At 40.8% G+C, this 20,593-nt stretch overlaps 1 long non-coding RNA gene across 1 annotated transcript; it reads right to left on the reverse strand.

Annotated features, from left to right (window-relative positions):
- Window positions 1–17,332: 17,332 nt before the first annotated feature.
- On the reverse strand, window positions 17,333–19,542 carry LOC127349219 (uncharacterized). The gene is made up of 3 exons (XR_007880157.2): window positions 19,208–19,542; window positions 19,003–19,088; window positions 17,333–18,769 (listed from the first exon to the last, which is right to left on the reverse strand). It is a non-coding gene; the product is annotated as an uncharacterized lncRNA (long non-coding RNA).
- Window positions 19,543–20,593: the final 1,051 nt, after the last annotated feature.

A 20,593-nucleotide genomic window follows, 5' to 3' on the forward strand; every position in this document is an offset into this window, starting at 1 on the left:
ACCACAAGTTGGCCGCACCCCTCAAGGCTGCCCTAGCCGGCGCCCCTCTCCCAAACCCTAGCCGCCCTCCTCCTCCTCCTCTCCCGCATATGCTTTGGCGAAGCCCTGCCGGAGATCTCCGCCACCACCGCCACCACGCCGTCGTGCTGCCGGGATTCCGAGGAGGATCTACTACTTCCGCTGCCCGCTGGAACGGGGAGAAGGACGTCTTCATCAACACCGAACGTGTGACCGAGTACGGAGGTGCTGCCCGATTGTGGCACCGTCAAGATCTTCTACGCGCTTTTGAATGCGGCAAGTGATCATCTTCTGCAACAACGAGATCGAATCTCGTAGGCTTTGGAAATCTTCAAGGGTTAGTCTCGTGATCCCCTCGTTGCTACCATCTTCTAGATTGCATCTTGGCTTGTTTTTCGTTCTCGCGGTAGGAATTTTTTTGTTTTCTATGCTACGAATCTCATCAGTGGTATCAGAGCCGAGTCTATGCATAGATTGGTTACACGAGTAGAACACAATTGTTTTGTGGGTGTTGATGCTTTGAAGTCTTTAGTTCGTGTACTTTGCATCTTGCGGCATGGTGGGATGAAGCGGCCCGGGCTAACTTTACATGACCGCGTTCAAGAGACTTGCTCCACGCTCGACATGCAACTTGTATTGCATAAATGGCTTTGCGGGTGTCTATCTCTCCCACCATAGTGAAGATTCAATTTACTCTTTCTATTGACAATATTAGTATCACCGTTGTGGTTCATGTTCGTAGGTAGATTGGATCTTACTCGAAAACCCTAAACCACGTAAAATATGCAAACCAAATTAGAGGCGTCTAACTTGTTTTTGCAGGGTTTGGTGATGTGATATGGCCATGATGTTATGATGAATATGTATGAGATGATCATTATTGTATTGTGGCAACCGGCAGGAGCCTTATGGTTGTCTTTATATTTCATGTTGAGGTATTATTACAAAGTAGTTGTTATAGTTGCTACACACGGTGAACAACCATGAAGACGGCGCCATGGACCTTGATGCTACGCTGACGATGATGGAGATCATGCCCGTTGATGATGGAGATCATGTCCGTGCTTTGGAGATGAAGATCAAAGGCGCAAAGACTAAAGGGCCATATCATATCACATATGAATTACATGTGATGTTAATCCTTTATGCATCTTATTTTGCTTAGATTGCGACGGTAGCATTATAAGATGATCCCTCACATTAATATGAAGATAATAAAGTGTTCTCCCCTCGTATGCACCGTTGCTACAGTTCGTCGTTTCAAAGCATCTCGTGATGATCGGATGTGATAGACTCTACGTTCACATACAACGGGTGTAAGCCATGTTTGCACACGCGGAATACTTGGGTTTGCTTGACGAGCCTAGCATGTACAGACATGGCCTCGGGACAACGGAAACCGAAAGGTTGAACACGAGTCATATGGATGATATGATCAACATGTTGATGTTCACCATTGAAGCTACATCATCTCACGTGATGATCGGTTTTGGTGTAGTGGATTTGGATCGTGTACCACTTAACAACTATGAGGGATGTTGTATTAAGTGGGAGTTCATTAGTAATTAGATTAAAACATGAACTAATTATCATGAACATAGTCTGAGTAGTATTTTGAATTAATTTTGTAGTATTGGCATCCGTTTTCTACCATGCGCTAGTCTTGTAATTGAGATAGAAATACTGTTAAAATCTGACAAGAAACTTTACGGACTGGTACCGTATTGTTAAAGAATCAAGAAATGATTAAGTCCTATTGCAAACTTTTAGTAAACCTCACTTTGCTGATTCAAAGAACAATGGTTTCAATTAGTACCTAAAGTCATCTTGTCTCCGTGAAACTTAAAGTTCAAATTTGTTTGAAAAGTAAGGAGCTGGAAATTTTGTTTTCAGAAATAAGCAAGGTATGAGATATATGTGATATCTAAGACCTTATTGCAAGGTGATAGAATATAATTTGGTGAGACTATATAAACTCATAAGTTTTATGGGAATGTACGAAGGTTGAAGACGCAAGGCGTCCCAATCCTCCAACTATTGGGGCACTAACGATATTCGCATATCCATGAAGTGATTGTCCTTAGTATGCACCGTTGCTAAGACTCGTCGTTTTGAAGCATCACATGATGATCGGGTGTTATAGATTCTACGTGTGCATACAACGGGTGCAAGTCAGATTTGCACATGCGAATACTGAGGTTAAACTTTACGAGCCTATCATGTACAGACATGGTCTCGGAAAGTCGTCATGATATGATGGATAAAATTATGAGTGAAATTGTTCATCATATTACAAAATTACTAATAGTGAAATCTGGAACACTTGTCATATGATGATCAACTTCAAAGTAAGAACCTCAAGGTTATTGGTATTTGACCAACAAACCTAGAAGTTATTGTGTTGAAGTGTTTTTCTGAGAATGAGGAAAGCTAAAAGAGAAACTACAAAAGATATTTTGGCAGAAATAAAGAAAATACTAGAAAGTCTAGCTCAGGTGTATATAAATGATATACATATTACGGATGTATTCCTTGTTTGGTCACATAATGAAATTCTTGGGTATTTGTGCCAGATTGGTTGGTATGAGATGTCATACAATACAATGCAATACAAGAATATGATGGCCTAAGTGACTGATAAGGAATATGGTAATAATGCACGTCTGGAACATAATAAAGTGTTATTATGTTTATCGTTGGCATTGTACCTAGCCCTTAGAATTTATAATAAAGAACTTAATAATTGTTATTTTGCTCTGGTCAAATGAAAACAATGAGTTGTTCAAATTATGACATTACTCCATGTATGATGGATAAGTTATTATAAATCTTAATGGTGAAATACACATACATAACACTGACGCTAAAATGCCATAAGGCAAATGATTTGAATTCCACTTAATTATGGAACCGCAATTTAGGTCATGTTAGAGAGGAACGCATGAAGGAACTCCATGCAAATGGATTTTTGGAGTCATTTGATTTTTGAATCATTTGGCGCTTGCAAATCTTTTCTAAAAGAAAACAAATGAAATACCGTTCATAGGCCAAGAGTTGAACGGGCAACTAACTTAGTGGAAACATACATGATGATGTATGTGGTTCTGATGACCCACAAGTATAGGGGTGTATCGTAGTATTTTCGATAAGTAAGAATGTCGATCCCAACGAGGAGCAGAAGGTGTTGACAAGCAGTTTCGATGCAGGATTCACTATAGATGCTCACAGACAAGTATTCAGGGGGTTTTGATGTAGCAGATGAATAAAATACGAGTAAATAAAGTGCGAGAGTAACAATTGCAGCGAGTGGCACAATCCTTTTTAGCACAAAGGACAAGCCGGTTTGTTTACTTATAACGACCAAACGTTCTTGAGGACACACGGGATTTTAGTCTAGTGCTTTCGCGTCATATAGCTAATTAATCTTCATTGTTTTGATAAGTGTTGTGTGGGTGAACCTATGCTAATGCACCGCCCTTCCTAAGACTAATACATACTTGTGATTATACCCCTTGCAAGCATCCGCAACTACAAGAAAGTAATTAAGATAAATCTAACCACAGCCTTAAACTCTGAGATCCTGCTATCCCTCCTGTATCGATATACCAACGGGGGTTTAGGTTTCTGTCACTCCGGCAACCCCGCAATTGGCAAACGAGTACAAGATGTATTCCCCTAGGCCCATAAAGGTGAAGTATCATGTAGTCGACGTTCACATGACACCACTAGAAGAATAACACCACAACTTAAATATCATAACATTGAATATTACTCAACCATAATTCACTACTAACATTTAGACTTCACTCATGTCCTCAAGAACTAAACGAACTACTCACGAGACATCATATGGAACATGATCAGAGGTGATATGATGATGAATAACAATCTGAACATAAACCTTGGTTCAATGGTTTCACTCAATAGCATCAATAACAAGTAGAAATCAATACCGGGAGAGTTTCCCCTATCAAACAATCAAGATCCAACCCAAATTGTTACAGCGGTGACGAGGGGCAGCGGTGGAGACGGCGGTGATGACAATGGAGATGATGGTGATGGTGATGGAGATGATGTCCAGCTCGATGACGGTGACGATGGCGTCGATTTCCCCCTCCGGGAGGGAATTTTCCCGGCGGATCTCAGCCTGCCGGAGAGCTCTTTTCTCTCTGGTGTTTTCCGCCCCGCAGAGGCGGCTGTGTCTCTTCGCGACTATCCTCTGGAGCTTAGGTTTTCGGGGCGAAGATGTACGCGAAGGAGAGGAGGCCAGAGGGGGCTGTGGGCCCCCTCCCCCCAAGGCGGCGCGGCCAGGCCTTGGCCCGCGACGGCCTGTGAGGTGGGCCCACGGCGACCCTCCTCGGCTCCTCCTTCTGGCTCCCTTCGTCTTCTGGAAAAATAGGATTTTTCATATAAATTCCGTCAATTGTTGATCTTTTGAAATATTGCATTCTGACGGCGCTTTTTCCAACAGAATCCTGACTCCGGTGCGCGATCCTCCAATAATCATGAAACATGCAAAATAGATGAAATAACATAAGTATTACCTCTAAATATGAAATATATCGATGAATAACAGTAAATTATGATATAAAATAGTTATGCAAAATGGACGTATCAACTCCCCCCAAGCTTAGACTTCGCTTGTCCCCAAGCGAAACTGAACTCGGTAAACAGGACCACATGTTTATGGAGTGAAGAGTCGATAAATAAAATACGGACAAGAAGCATCATATTCATTCACACAAGACATTCTAGTGAACAACTTCCTCATATAATCCAACTTGAAACAAGTATAAGGTAATCACAAATAAAGGTGCATAAGAAATCATAATTGGTGATGGAAAACTTCGTTCTTGGTTAGAGAACAATTAACAGATTATACTTATCTATCGAGCAGCGCTCTCATGTTAAAGTTTATATGGCACAACTTGCATACTCAATCATAATAATCTCCTCATAATCATTGATAACTTTCAAAGCTATATTCATTCGGATAAAACTTGTATCAAACAAGGAAGAATAAAAGACATGATGAAGTAAATCACAATATAGATGGTTTGATCACAACAACTCAAATGCTTGCTTGAGATGGAGGGAAATAGGTTTACTGACTTAACATAAAGTAAAAGACAGGCCCTTCGCAGAGGAAAGCAGGGATTAAATCATGTGCTAGAGCTTTTCAGTTTTGAAATCATATAAAGAGAGTAAAAGTAACATTTTGAGAGGTGTTTGTTGTTGTCAATGACTGGTAGCGGGTACTCTAACCCCCTTGCCAAACAAACTCTCGAAGAGCGGCTCCCATAAAGTTTTATTTTTGGTTGGCACTCCTCCCAACCTTTGCTTTCACAAACCATGGCTAACCGAATCCTCGGGTGCCTGCCAACAATCTCATACCATGAAGGAGTGCCTTTTTATTTTAGTTTTGTTTAGATGACACTCCTCCCCTCCTTTGCTTTCTCAAGCCATGGCTAACTGAATCCTCGGGTGCCTTCCAACAATCACATACCATGGAGGAGTGTCTATTTGTAAAATTATGAAGGTTAATTAATCGGGGCTGGGAACCCCATTGCCAGCTCTTTTTGCAAAATTATTGGATAAGTGGATGAAGCCACTAGTCCATTGGTGAAAGTTGCCCAACAAGATTGAAAGATAAAACACCACATACTTCCTCATGAGCTTTAACACATTGACACAAATAAGAGATAGTAAATTTTGAATTGTTTAAAGGTAGCACACGAAGTATTTACTTGGAATGGCAGAAAATACCATGTAGTAGGTAGTTATGGTGGACACAAATGGCATAGGTTTGGATTAAGGTTTGGATGTACGAGAAGCATTCCCTCTCGGTACAGGTTTTTGGCTAGCAAGGTTAATTAGCAAGCATAAGAGTTGAGGGAAACAAACAAATATACATGTGATAGAAACAATCATGCATCTTCCTTGTAAGCACAAACAATTTTAACCTCAAAATAATAAGCTAAGGAGCTAGCAAGAAAGAAAGACAATGAAACAACATATCTACATGTATTTCTATTTTCTACTTAAACCTCAAAGTGTTGTTGCTATTGACCAATGCTAAGTTTGCCAAAACCAAATAGATTTACTCAATGCTCCCAAAGTGATACCAATACTAATAACAAGATCAATCATATAATAGAGATTGCAAACTAAAATAAGATGTGCAATATGTAAATGATAAGACTTCTCATTAATATTTCATAACGATAACTCACACCAAGGGATACATAGACAACCAACTAAGGAGAGATACTTCCACACTGCAACCCATCTTATATGATAACTTCCCTACTGATGATATAACACTACTTGATAGTAAAAAGTAAAAGATAGTGATGATGTGATACCGCGACACTCCCCCAAGCTTGGAACAAACCAAGGGGATGCCAATACCGATGATGAATTACTCCTTCGGCGGTGGTGATGATGAATTCTTGACAAGTTTCTCAACAAGCTCCTGAAGCTCATCAATTTTGTACATGAGGTGGCGAATCATCTCCGAATTGTGCTCGACGCGGCTAAGAAGTATGTCCGACGGCGAGTCCCAACTCTTAGAGTTATTTCCCCACTCTTCAGCTTCAGGCTTCATCCTTCCTGCAGTGTTAGAACGATCTATATCCCAATTGCTAGGCAATGCTGCCTTGGGAGTCCTTTCAATTTGACTATTGTAAATTAGATTGCAGAAGGGATGGTAAGTGCCTGAAGAAGATGTCTTCGGAGCTAAGTAGTGACGTGGAACCCTTCCTCCGGTGTGAATTCTTGCGCTCCTCCTGGCACTGAAAGGGTTTTCCACCACCTCGATGCTTGCGATGGCAGTACGCGGGTACGCACGCGAGTCTTCCTCCACTTCTTCTTCATCTTCTTCCTTGACGCTCTCGTCCACCTCTTTCCACTCGGGATCTTGAATATTTTCATCCGAGAGCCCCTTGGCCTTGTTGTTGGAGACCATGGTGCTTCTAGATTGAAAACAGATCCTGGCAGAAACAGCCCGAAACAAAACACGTCGAGAAAACGATATACGGACCTCCAGGGGTCCGGGGGATTATATAGCAGGAATTTTTACAACAAAAGGAAGGTACCAGGTTGAACCAGAGTCGGAGAGGGGCAACGAGGTGGCCACCTCATAGGGCGGCGCGGCCAGGCTGGGGCCCGCGCCGGCCTATGGGGGCACGCCCTCGTGCGTCTCCTCCACTCCGTTTCGATCTCGTAATTTTTCATATTTACCAAAAACAGTAAAAACATTGTTTGGAAAGTAAATCGCGAAATTTTTATTACCAGTACTGTTACCTATTCAAAGTCGAATTCTGCCGGACTGTCAATTTGTCCTTTGATGAAAGCTTCCGGAGTTTCCACTCGAATAACATCAACATCTTCATTATAAGAATCACCTGAGATATAATGCTTGAGTCTTTGTCCATTCACCACTTGTGAGGCATCGCCTTGGAGAGAACTAATTTTAATCGCTCCTGAACGATACACCTCCTCAACGACATATGGTCCTTTCCATTTTGAGAGTAATTTCCCTGCAAAGAATCTGAGACGAGACCGATACAATAAGACTTTATCCCCAATATTAAATTCTCTTTTGATAATCCTTCTATCATGCCATTTCTTAACTTTCTCTTTAAAGAGTTTAGCATTTTCATAAGCTTCACTTCTCCATTCATCTAGAGAACTCAATTGTAGCAATCTTTTCTTACCGGCTAGTTTAGGATCTTTATTCAGTTCTCTTACAGCCCAATAAGCTTTATGCTCTAGTTCTAAAGGTAAATGACAAGCTTTTCCATAAACCATTTTATACGGTGACATACCCATGGGATTTTTATAAGCAGTTCTATAAGCCCATAGTGCTTCCTTCAATTTACTAGCCCAATTCTTTCTAGTTTTATTAACAGTCTTTTGCAAGATAGATTTAATCTCTCTATTTGATAATTCTACTTGCCCACTAGTTTGAGGATGATAAGCGGAAGCAATTCTATGATTAATACCATATTTAGCAAGAGTTTTTCTAAAACCACCATGAATAAAATGAGAACCTCCATCAGTCATAATATATCTAGGAACTCCAAATCGAGGAAAAATAATATCTAAAAGAATTCTTAAAGAGGTCTCACCATCAGCACTTTTTTTGGGTATGGCTTCCACCCATTTAGTAACATAATCAACAGCGACAAGTATATGAGTGTTACCTTCTGAAGAGGGAAAAGGTCCCATGAAGTCAAATCCCCAACAATCAAATGGTTCAATAACAAGAGTATAATTCATAGGCATTTCATTGTGTCTGGAGATATTACCAACCCTTTGACATTCATCACAAGATAAAATAAACTTACTTGCATCCTTGAAGAGAGTTGGCCAATAAAAACCTGATTGTAGAACCTTTTGCGCGGTTCTATCTCCGGCGTGATGTCCTCCATAAGCACTACCATGACATTTACTCAATATCTCTTGTTGTTCATATCGGGAACACATCTTCGCAGAATACCATCCTCTCCTTCTTTATATAAGTGTGGGTCATCCCAAAAATAATGCCTCAAGTCATAAAAGAATCTCCTCCTTTGCTGGGCTGAAAAGGTTGGAGGCAAGTACTTGGAAACAATAAAGTTAGCATAATCGGCATACCAAGGGTTATCTCGCGAGCTCACCTTTATTACAGCCAATTGTTCATTTGGAAAACTATCATTAACAGGAACAGGATCATAAGCAATATTTTCCAATCTAGACAAATTATCAGCAACAGGATTATCAACACCTTTCCTATCTGCAATATGCAAATCAAATTCTTGCAACAGAAGTACCCATCTAATAAGCCTTGGCTTAGCATCTTTCTTTTGCATTAGGTATCTAATTGCAGCATGATCAGTATGAATTGTAACTTTTGAATCAACAATATAAGATCTAAACTTGTCACAAGCAAAGACTACAGCTAGCAATTCTTTCTCAGTTGTAGCATAATTTCTTTGAGAAGCATCAAGAGTTTTACTAGCATAATGAATAACATTCAATTTTTTATCTACTCGCTGTCCAAGAACAGCGCCTACAACAAAATCACTAGCATCACACATAATTTCAAAAGGTAAGTTCCAATCAGGAGGTTCAACTATAGGAGCAGTTGTTAAGGCTTTCTTTAGAGTTTCAAAAGCTTCCTTACAATCATCATAAAAAAAAAGGTACATCTTTTTGAAGAAGATTAGTAAGAGGTTTTGATATCTTGGAGAAATCTTTAATAAATCTCCTATAAAACCCAGCATGACCAAGAACACTACGAATACCTTTAACATCCCTAGGATAGGGCATCTTCTCAATTGCTTCAACTTTAGCTCTATCAACTTCAATACCTCTCTCGGAAATTTTATGTCCCAATACAATTCCTTCATTAACCATAAAGTGGCATTTCTCCCAATTAAGAACAAGGTTAGTTTCTTCACACCTCTGCAAAACTTTATCAAGGTTCCGCAAGCAATTATCAAAAGAATTCCCGTAGATAGAAAAATCATCCATGAATACCTCCACAATATTCTCGCAAAAGCCATGAAAAATAGCAGACATGCATCTTTGAAAAGTAGCAGGAGCATTACATAAACCAAAAGGCATGTGTCTATAAGCATAAGTTCCATAGGGACAAGTGAAAGTGGTCTTCTCTTGATCCTTAGTTTTAACAGCAATTTGTGAAAACCCAGAATAACCATCAAGGAAGCAAAAATGAGTATTTTTAGATAACCTTTCTAATATTTGATCAATAAAAGGTAAAGGGTAATGATCTTTCTTAGTAACCTTATTAACTTTCCGATAATCAATGCACATTCTATACCCTACAACTACTCTTTGAGGGATGAGCTCATCATTATCATTAGGCACAACATGCATTCCTCCTTTCTTAGGAACACAATGCACAGGACTAACCCATCTACTATCAGCAATAGGATATATAATACCAGCTTCAAGAAGTTTTAATACCTCATTTCTTACCACATCCTTCATCTTAGGAATTAGACGACGCTGATGTTCAACAACAGGCTTTGCATCATCTTCCATATTAATGACATGTTGGCAAATAGAGGGAGAAATCCCCTTCAAGTCATCAAGAGTGTAGCCAATAGCTCCTCGGTGCTTCTTCAATATTTCCAATAACCTTTCTTCTTCAAACTCTGAAAGCTTAGAACTAATAATAACAGGATATATTTTCTTATCATCAATATGAGCATATTTAAGATTATCAGGCAATGGTTTTAAATCAAAAACAAGATCTTCTTTTGGTGGTAGTGTTGTACCTAGATCTTCTACCGGTAAATCATGCTTAAGAATAGGTTGACGAAGGAAAATTTCATCAAGCTCATTTCTTTCTTCCCTAAAAACTTCACTCTCACTATTCTCCAAATGTTGCTGCAAAGGATTATTAGGAGCAAGAGCAATAGATGCACACTGTTCAACTCTAAAATCATTATTAGGCGAATCAGCTTTATAAGGAGTTTTGGCAAATTTAGAGAAATTAAACTCATAAGACTCACCAGCAAATTTAGTCAAAATTTTCTCTTTCTTGCAATCTATAACAGCTCCACAAGTATTTAGAAAAGGTCTACCAAAAATGATAGGACAATACTTACTAGCAGCAGAACCAAGTACCAAAAAGTCAGCAGGATATTTAATCTTACCACATAGAACTTCCACATCTCGAACAATACCAATTGGAGAGATAGTTTCTCTATTAGCCAGCCGAATAACCACATCAATATCTTCAAGTTCACAAGAACCAATTTCGTGCATAATCTCCGTATAAAGCTCATAAGGAATAGCACTAATACTTGCACCAATATCGCATCAACCATAATAACAATGATCACCAATTCTAACAGATAGCATAGGAACACTAGTTTTCTTGGACTTATTAGGATGTGAAACAATATTAGAAGTATCTTCACAGAAAATAATATGACCATCCTCCACATTTTCAGTCACAAGATCTTTAACTATTGCAACAGCAGGTTCAACTTTTATTTGCTCTTCAGGTTCTATAGGTTTCTTTTCACTTTTATTAACCGCACTATTTATAACAGAATACTCCTTCATTTTAGCAGGGAAAGGAGTTTTTTCAATATAAGCTTCAGGAATAACATGATCAACAGTTTCAACTACAACCCATTTATTTATAGATGAATCAATTTTATCTTTATACGGTTCATGATACTTATCAAAGTTCTTCTTAGGCAATTCATAATGAGAGGCAAAAGCTTTATAAAGATTTGCAACAACTTGAGAATCAAGATCATAAGTAGCACTAATATTACGAAATTTATCAGTATCCATAAAAGCTTCAATGCATTTATAATCATATTTTATACCTGACTCTCTATCTTTGTCGTTCTCCCATCCTTCAGTATTCTCCTGGATCCGATTAAGGTCCCTTTTAAACTCTTCTTTGTTGCGTGTAAATGATCCAGAACAAGAAGTATCCAGCAATGTCTTGTCTTGAAAAGAAAGTCTTGCATAGAAATTATCAATAATAATACTACCAGGAAGCTCATGAATGGGGCATTTGAGCATTAAAGACTTCAATCTCCCCCACGCTTGGGCAATACTCTCTCCATCATGAGGCCAAAAATTATATATGCGGTTCCGATCCTTGTGAATTTCACTTGGAGGATAGAACTTAGAATAAAATCGGGGCAGAATATCATTCCATTCAAGAGAATCCCCATTATCCAATAATTTATACAAATGCGCCGCTTTACCAGACAGCGATATAGAGAATAACTTCTTCCTCACTTCATCCATAGCAATACCTGCACACTTGAATAAACCGCATAATTCATGTAAGAACAGTAAATGATCTCCAGGATGGACAGTTCCATCCCCTGTATAGCGGTTATCCACAACACGTTCAATGATTTTCATTGGTATTTTGTATGGAACTTCTTCCTCACCTGGCGCCTCATCCACTACCTTTGCAGTAGTAGTAGATTTTCCAAATAAAAATTCAAGAGAAGATCTCTCCATAATGAATTATAGCAGCAGGCAGGAATAAAATCAGCACTAACAGTAAAAGTTCCCCTTACCAATTCCACTTACCAATAGCGCTTCACTCCCCGGCAACGGCGCCAGAAAATAGTCTTGATGACCCACAAGTATAGGGGGTATATCGTAGTATTTTCGATAAGTAAGAATGTCGATCCCAACGAGGAGCATAAGGTGTTGACAAGCAGTTTCGATGAAGGATTCACTGTAGATGCTCACAGACAAGTATTCAGGGGGTTTTGATGTAGCAGATGAATAAAGTAAGAGTAAATAAAGTGCGAGAGTAACAATTGCAGCGAGTGGCCCAATCCTTTTTAGCACAAAGGACAATCCGGTTTGTTTACTTATAATGACCAAACGTTCTTGAGGACACACAGGATTTTAGTCTAGTGCTTTCGCGTCATATAGCTAATTAATCTTCATTGTTTTGATAAGTGTTGTGTGGGTGAACCTATGCTAATGCACCGCCCTTCCTAGGACTAATACATACTTGTGATTATATCCCTTGCAAGCATCCGCAACTACACAAAAGTAATTAAGATAAATCTAACCACAGCCTTAAACTCTGAGATCCTGCTATCCCTCCTGCATCGATATACCAACGGGGGTTTAGGTTTCTGTCACTCCGGCAACCCCGCAATTGGCAAACGAGTACAAGATGTATTCCCCTAGGCCCATAAAGGTGAAGTATCATGTAGTCGACGTTCACATGACATCACTAGAAGAATAACACCACAACTTAAATATCATAACATTGAATATTACTCAACCATAATTCACTACTAACATTTAGACTTCACCCATGTCCTCAAGAACTAAACGAACTACTCACGAGACATCATATGGAACATGATCAGAGGTGATATGATGATGAATAACAATCTGAACATAAACCTTGGTTCAATGGTTTCACTCAATAGCATCAATAACAAGTAGAAATCAATACCGGGAGAGTTTCCCCTATCAAACAATCAAGATCCAACCCAAATTGTTACAGCGGTGACGAGGTGCAGCGGTGGAGACGGCGGTGATGACGATGGAGATGATGGTGATGGTGATGGAGATGATGTCCAGCTCGATGACGGTGACGATGGCGTCGATTTCCCCCTCCGGGAGGGAATTTCCCCGGCGGATCTCTACCTGCCGGAGAGCTATTTTCTCTCTGGTGTTTTCCGCCCCGCAGAGGCGGCTGTGTCTCTTCGCGACTATCCTCTGGAGCTTAGGTTTTCGGGGCGAAGATGTACGCGAAGGAGAGAAGGCCAGAGGGGGCTGTGGGCCCCCTCCCCACAAGGCGGCGTGGCCAGGCCTTGGCTCGCGCCGGCCTGTGAGGTGGGCCCACGGCGGCCCTCCTCGGCTCCTCCTTCTGGCTCCCTTCGTCTTCTGGAAAAATAGGATTTTTCATATAAATTCCGTCAATTGTTGATCTTCCGAAATATTGCATTCTGACGGCACTTTTTCCAGCAGAATCCTGACTCCGGTGTGCGATCCTCCAATAATCATGAAACATGCAAAATAGATGAAATAACATACTTATTACCTCTAAATATGAAATATATCGATGAATAACAGTAAATTATGATATAAAATAGTGATGCAAAATGGACGTATCAGGTTCACTGGGCATAGTTGTGTGCGGGAGATTCTTCTACTTCATGAAAAACTTCCAACAATGAATTGAGTATATATATGTGGATATATTCGATAAGGAAGAAGTTTGAAACATTTGAATAGATTCAAATAAATTTCAGCATGAAGTGGAAATCATCGTAATAGAAAAGTCAAATATCTATGATTAGATCATGGTGGAAATATTTGAATTACGAGTTTTAGCAAACATCTAAGAGAGTTATGAAGTTGTTCTACAACTCACATTTCTTGGAGTATCATAGTGATGATGAAGTATCCGAAAGACGTATCCAAACCTTGTTGGATTAATGATGAGATAAAATGAAGCCATTATATTTTTGTGGATTATGCTTTAGAGACTATCGCTTTTACACTAAATAGAGCATCATCATGATCCGTTGAAATGACACCATACAAGTTATGGCATGGGTAAAAACCCTAATAGTCATTTCTTTAAATTTTGGTCTAAAGAGTTTACAACCAAAATCGGATGAATGTCTTTGTTGGTTATCCCAAAGAATTGATTGGGAATTCTTTCCACTATGGAGACAAAGACAAAAGTGTTTGTCGATGTTTCTTACTTATTTCCAAGAAATTGTTTCTTAGTGAAGTATTTGAGTGGGAGGACAATAGAACTTGATAAGGTTTATGAACCTGAGCATAATGATCAGAGTAGCGCATCATCGGAATTGGTTCCGGAAGCGGCCACGAATATCATGGCTCCCATGACTACAAAGTGTTTTAGCCATGGAGATCGAAGTACTTATTGAACCTTGTAGGTATGGTTTACTTTGTGATCAAATAAATGATTTGTGGACAAAGGATTGATTTTGAACAATAATAAACCAACTACAAACAAAGAAGTTATGATGGGCCCTGACTCCGTTAAAATGACTATACGCCATGAAATCCAAGGTAGATAAATACTTTTTCAAAGTAAATGGATCTATAAAATTGATGGACTTGGATGGAATATCCTTGAAGAAGCTCGACTTGTCGAAAAGTTGTTTACGACAAAGTTCAAAAAGTTGACTACGATAAGATTAGATCTTCCGTAGCAATGCTTATAGTCTATGTGGATTATTCTAGTAATCGCTACATATTTCTTTTATGAGATATGCTAGTAGGAAGGCAAAATATATTACTTAACAGAAGTGTGTATTAAAGGTGTATACAAGATACAAACTAAGAGTTTTGCTAGTCCGTGGAATACTAGATAGGTATACGAACTTCAATTGGATGAAGTGAGTATCGCGGAGTTGGAATCTTCACCGGATGAAATAGTCAAAGAGTTTTTGATTTCATCAGAAACGATGAAGATGCTTGCATTTGCAAGAAATTTAGTGGGAGCGCTGAGACATATTTATAATACTTAATGTAGATGACATTTAGTTGGTTATAAATGATGTAATTATATACTTGATTAAAAGGTTTTATTGAGAATTAACTTCAATGAAAGGATATGGACTGACACATATTTAGTGTCAAGATCTATGAAGATAGATTAACACATAATAAGTTTATGTCAAAGTACATAGAATGGATATTGAAGTAGTTCAATATAGAAATATTAAGAAAATGTTCTTGTCATGTGAAGGTTCAACAAGACTTGAGTGTATTTGACACTCGATGAGTAAAAACACATGAGTGATTTTGATCACGAATAATATGTACACAATCAGATGTCTTGTGCTCTAAAAGTGTTATGAGCATGTACCAGAATGATTCATGTGATGATCATTGAAAAACAGTAAGAATATTCTTGAGTACTTAAGAAGAACCAAGGATATATATATAATTTTGTATGGAGAAATGACAAACAAATCGCTGTAAGATGTTGCACCGATATTGGTTTTATCACATATAAAATACAATTTCAATCTCAAATTGGACTAAGTGTTGTTTAAAAGGTAGCACAATGAGCTAGAAGTTATCTATGCTAGATTTAGATGAGTTCTAAATATTGTGACGGATTCTACAAACGAAGGCAGGGTATGTCATTGTTTTAATAATGACTGAGGATGTTTAAGTCGAAGAGTTCTTTGAGAACTTGGTGTAGTTCCGATAGTGTCAGAACTTTGAAGCTATATTGTGTATGACAATATTAGTGACATATTTCAGACCGCGGAATTAAGGTTCCACCAGAGGACTGAACATATATGATTATGCCGACTCATTTGGAAAATGAGTGATGCATTGAGACACAAATGAATTGCAAAATACATACGTTTCTAAGCGTGTCAGATCCGTTGACTAAAACCTCTCCCGTGAGCAAAACATGATAAAGCACCGGAAGGCCAATGTGTTATATCTTTACAAATATAAACTAGATTATTGACTCTAGTGCAAGTGGGAGACTGTTGGAGATATGCCCAAGAGGCAATAATAAAATGGTTATTATAATATATCTTTGTGTTTATGATAATGTTTGCATACCATGCTATAATTGTATTAACCGAAACATTGATACATGTGTGTTATGTAAACAACAAGGAGTCCCTAGTAAGCCTCTTGTATAACTAGCTTGTTAATTAATAGATGATCATAGTTTCATGATAATGAACATTGGATGTTATTAATAACAAGGTTATGTCATTATATGAATGATGTAATGGACACACCCAATTAAGCGTAGCATATGATCACGTCATTAAGTTCTATTTGCTATAAGCTTTCGATACATAGTTACCTAGTCCTTTCGACCATGAGATAATGTAAATCACTTATGCCGGAAGGGTACTTTGATTATATCAAACGCCACTGCGTAAATGGGTGGTTATAAAGGTGGGATTAGGTATTCGTAAAGTATGAGTTGAGGCATATGGATCAACAATGGGATTTGTCCATCCCGATGACGGATAGATATACTCTGGGCCCTCTCGGTGGAATGTCGTCTAATTAGCTTGCAAGCATATGAATGGTTCATAAGAGACCACATACCACGGTACGAGTAAAGAGTACTTGTCAGGAGACGAGGTTGAACAAGGTATAGAGATACCGATGATCAAATCTCGGACAAGTAAAAATATCGCGTGACAAAGGGAATCGGTATCGTATGTAAATGGTTCATTCGATCACTAAGTCATCATTGAATATGTGGGAGCCATTATGGATCTCCAGATCCCGGTATTGGTTATTGGTCGGAGAGAAGTCTCAACCATGTCTGCGTAGTTCACGAACCGTAGGGTGACACACTTAAGGTTTGATGTCGTTTAAGTAGATATGGAATATGGAATGGAGTTCGAAGTTTTGTTCGGAGTCTCGGATGGGATCCAGGACATCACGAGGAGGTCCGGAATGGTCCGGAGAATTAGATTCATATATAGGAAGTCACTTTCCAAGTTTGGAAATGATCCGGTGAATTTATGGAAGGTGGTTTCTAGAATTATCCGGAATAAATCACTATGGAAGGTGGAGTCCCGGTTGGACTCCACCAACCCTAACTTGCCCACCAAGTGGGAGGGTGGATTCCATGGTGGACTCCACCTCCTTGGCCGGCCAAGCAAGGGGGGAAAGGGGAGAGTCCCAACCCAACTAGGTTTCGTCCATATGGCAGTTTTGAATTGGGGTCTTATTCGAAGACTTGGGCAAACCCTAGATGTGTTCCACCTATATAATGAGGGACAAGGGGAGGGGGCCGGCCACCCTAAGACCACAAGTTGTCCGCACCCCTCAAGGCTGCCCTAGCCGGCGCCCCCTCTCCCAAACCCTAGCCGCGCTCCTCCTCCTCCTCCTCTCCCGCATATGCTTTGGCGAAGCCCTGCCGGAGATCTCCACCACCACCGCCACCACGCCGTCGTGCTACCGGGACTCCGAGGAGGATCTACTATTTCCGCTGCCCGCTGGAACGGGGAGAAGGACGTCTTCATCAACACCGAACGTGTGACCGAGTACGGAGGTGCTGCCCGATTGTGGCACTGTCAAGATCTTCTACGCGCTTTTGAAAGCGGCAAGTGATCATCTTCTGCAACAACGAGATCTAATCTCGTAGGCTTTGGAAATCTTCAAGGGTTAGTCTCGTGATCCCCTCGTTGCTACCATCTTCTAGATTGCATCTTGGCTTGTTTTTCGTTCTCGCGGTAGGAAATTTTTTGTTTTCTATGCTACGAATCCCATCAACATGTACTTCCAACATTGTATTGCAAACGGGTAAGTGAAAAATAAATGATCTCTAGTCTCAAGAACTGCTTGATTACACATGATGCATGTGTAGTCTGTCATAAAGAAATTCTTTCTTTGCAAGAGGGCTCTTGTGTTTAAACGGTTGTGGATCAGTAACCAGAAAAACACTCTATGTTTATCTTGGCAGCAACTTTTCCAAAGCCATTTGATAGCAGGAATAATAGGATCATGCTTCGTCAAAGATCTGTATGCTGAAGAGACTTGACAATCATCTTTTCTCCGTTTATCTTACATCTACCTTAATGATTACAGTTTTGCTAGGGCTCAGTAACTTTTTCCACCGTTAGGTGAACGCATCTAGATTTGTGCGGTGTCCTCCTTATCCTCTTCCGTCTCTTCTTCCTGGTAACGAAGGCGGTGGAGGGGCGCAAAAAACTTAGGGCGGAGGTGGGGTGGGGGTGTGCCAGTGCTGGAGAGGATGCGGCCACTCGCCAGAGTTAAAGGGATGGCCGGGGCAGTGCCGAACTAGCTGAGGGGGTAGCTTGGGGCAGGGAAGAGCGGCAAAGTGCGCAACAACGCTCTGGTCGCGGGTGAGGTGGACGGCAGTCGGCCGACGGTGGTTGCGGGGGAGGCCGACGGTGGTTTCTCGTCGGAGGTGAAGAAGAAGGTCAGGGTCAATCTACTGAGAGTTAAGTTAATTCTTAGTTAACTGAGCCCTAGAGAGACCCTAACAATTATTCTATGTGGCATTACTAAAAAATAGTACTGTACATCTTAGAAGAGCACTAAGCTCCCAGTGTTTAGACGAGCTGTGAGCGCTTTGCATGTCTCTATCGCGGGGCCTACCAGCTGGGTGTCGTTCTTGACTTCTTGTTGGACACCCTGCCTTCCTGCCTTGGTTCAGTGATGGACCCTTGGTCAACGAGTCGTGGTTGATCCAACCAGAACCAGCCACGCTGTTTTTTGGGCCTCGCTGCAACGCATTTTGTTTTGAGATTGAGTTAGCTTCAGGATTCTTCGTGTGGTGCCCAGGGCCGGCTCTAAGATTTTGAAGGCCCCATGGCGAATTCTATTGATACCATGAAATCAATTGTATAAACACCGATATTTTTTCAGTACCATGATTTTTTTTTTCTTCTGTTCCAAACCAAGTATCATAGAAGCTAGTACAACACATAGAAAAAGAGAAATAACATGCGAACAAACCTTCAATACATAGAATTTTCTTTCTTGTGGTTTGTTTTCTGATAACCAGAGAGATGCTTCTTAGTCAACATGAGTGAATGTTGTAGCTGTAAATGATGCACAAAATAAACACAACAATTCAGTCAGCGAATTAAGAATTTTTGATTTAGAACATGAAAAATAGAGTCCGCTGTCTCATAGAATTTGTGATGAGAGAATTAATTACCTGTAAGTATGTAACCTGCTGATTGATATCTCCGATCCCTGCTCCCTGTCTCCAACTCTCCTTCAGTGCCGGCCCTCCGCCTCCACGATAGTGCTGCGCGGCCGTGCCTGAGCCGCGAGAAAATGGAAAAGGATTAGGAAAGGGAATTTGTTTTAGGCGATCGGATGAGGTGTTCTTGTTGGCTTCCGTCCCGAGCGGCCTGTGCGTGATTGGGGATTCGATTGAGAAGTCGAGAACGAAAAGAAAACGAACAGTCGAGGGAATAGGATTTGGACGCTCGCTAGTGTGATTCTTCCCTGTTGGACTTGGACGACGCTGGCCTGTGCAGTGCAATAGTGGGCCTTTTTTTTCCTCTACTATTCCATGTATACGTGCTTGTATAGCTAATATATTGGGCTCCTATTTAGGCTGGGCCCCGGGCGGTCGCACCTGCTGCCCTGGTCCAGAGCCGGCCCTGGTGGTGCCACGCATGGAGGTTATCTGTCGGGTGAGCCCTGCTAGGATGCTTGGTCGGTTCGTTTGGGCCTCTGGGGTCAACGTGTCAGGTTCGCTATCTGAGAGGCCGACCCACAGGTTCTCGAGTGGAGAGCGGCGGCGGCTGGTAGAAATACGCCGGACGACAGCCGGCGCCGGGTGTTGTCCGCTTTCTACAAGCCCGCTCCAATTCATGGCGCGAGGTGCTAGATTGAGCTCCACCGCCTCTTGTGTGGCGCCGTCGCCGCCGACGGCAGCAAGGAGGAGCACACAGGGAAGCGGCGCAGCATTGCACGGCTCATGGGGACGCCTGATCTGGTAGTCAGTATCTCCACCGCCATCTTCTTCCGTCAGTTCATTGCCGTCGGTCGCACTCTCCTATCATCCGTGATGCAGTCACGCAGATGCAGATCGATGAGGCGGTTGTCTGCCACGACGCCGCTGTTTGTTCATGGTGTGGACGACCCAATGCAAAACCTCCTCCGCGCATTCCTCCACAGGTTCAGCACAGATTCTAGGATGCGCTATTCGTCCTCCTCTACAAGCCTCCTCGATGTTTCGGTTCCTAGATCATCGTTATCCACTCGGCATCCACAAATCCTTGTTAATGTGTGACACCAATAACAAGCCCAGGGCATGAATACAAAAAGAAACAGTCGGAGTAAAAATTCACGGTGCCTCGTGAGACACTATAATATAGCAGCCATATTCAGTCCTTTAAAAAATGTAATCTTTTGTCTGCTTTTTAGGTTGGTTGAGAACTTGAGATGTTAGGTCAATTAAATTGTTTGAGCCAGCATTTTAGCTTGTTGTTTGCCAGAGTTGAAGATTCTGTATGTATCTTTATCTTGAAATCATGAAGCCATGCCATCCCCGTGGACTCAAACCCCACTGATCCTAAAACTTGTCGTT

The sequence above is a fragment of the Lolium perenne genome, chromosome 4 (genome assembly GCF_019359855.2).
Source record: "Lolium perenne isolate Kyuss_39 chromosome 4, Kyuss_2.0, whole genome shotgun sequence".
NCBI lineage: Eukaryota > Viridiplantae > Streptophyta > Magnoliopsida > Poales > Poaceae > Lolium > Lolium perenne.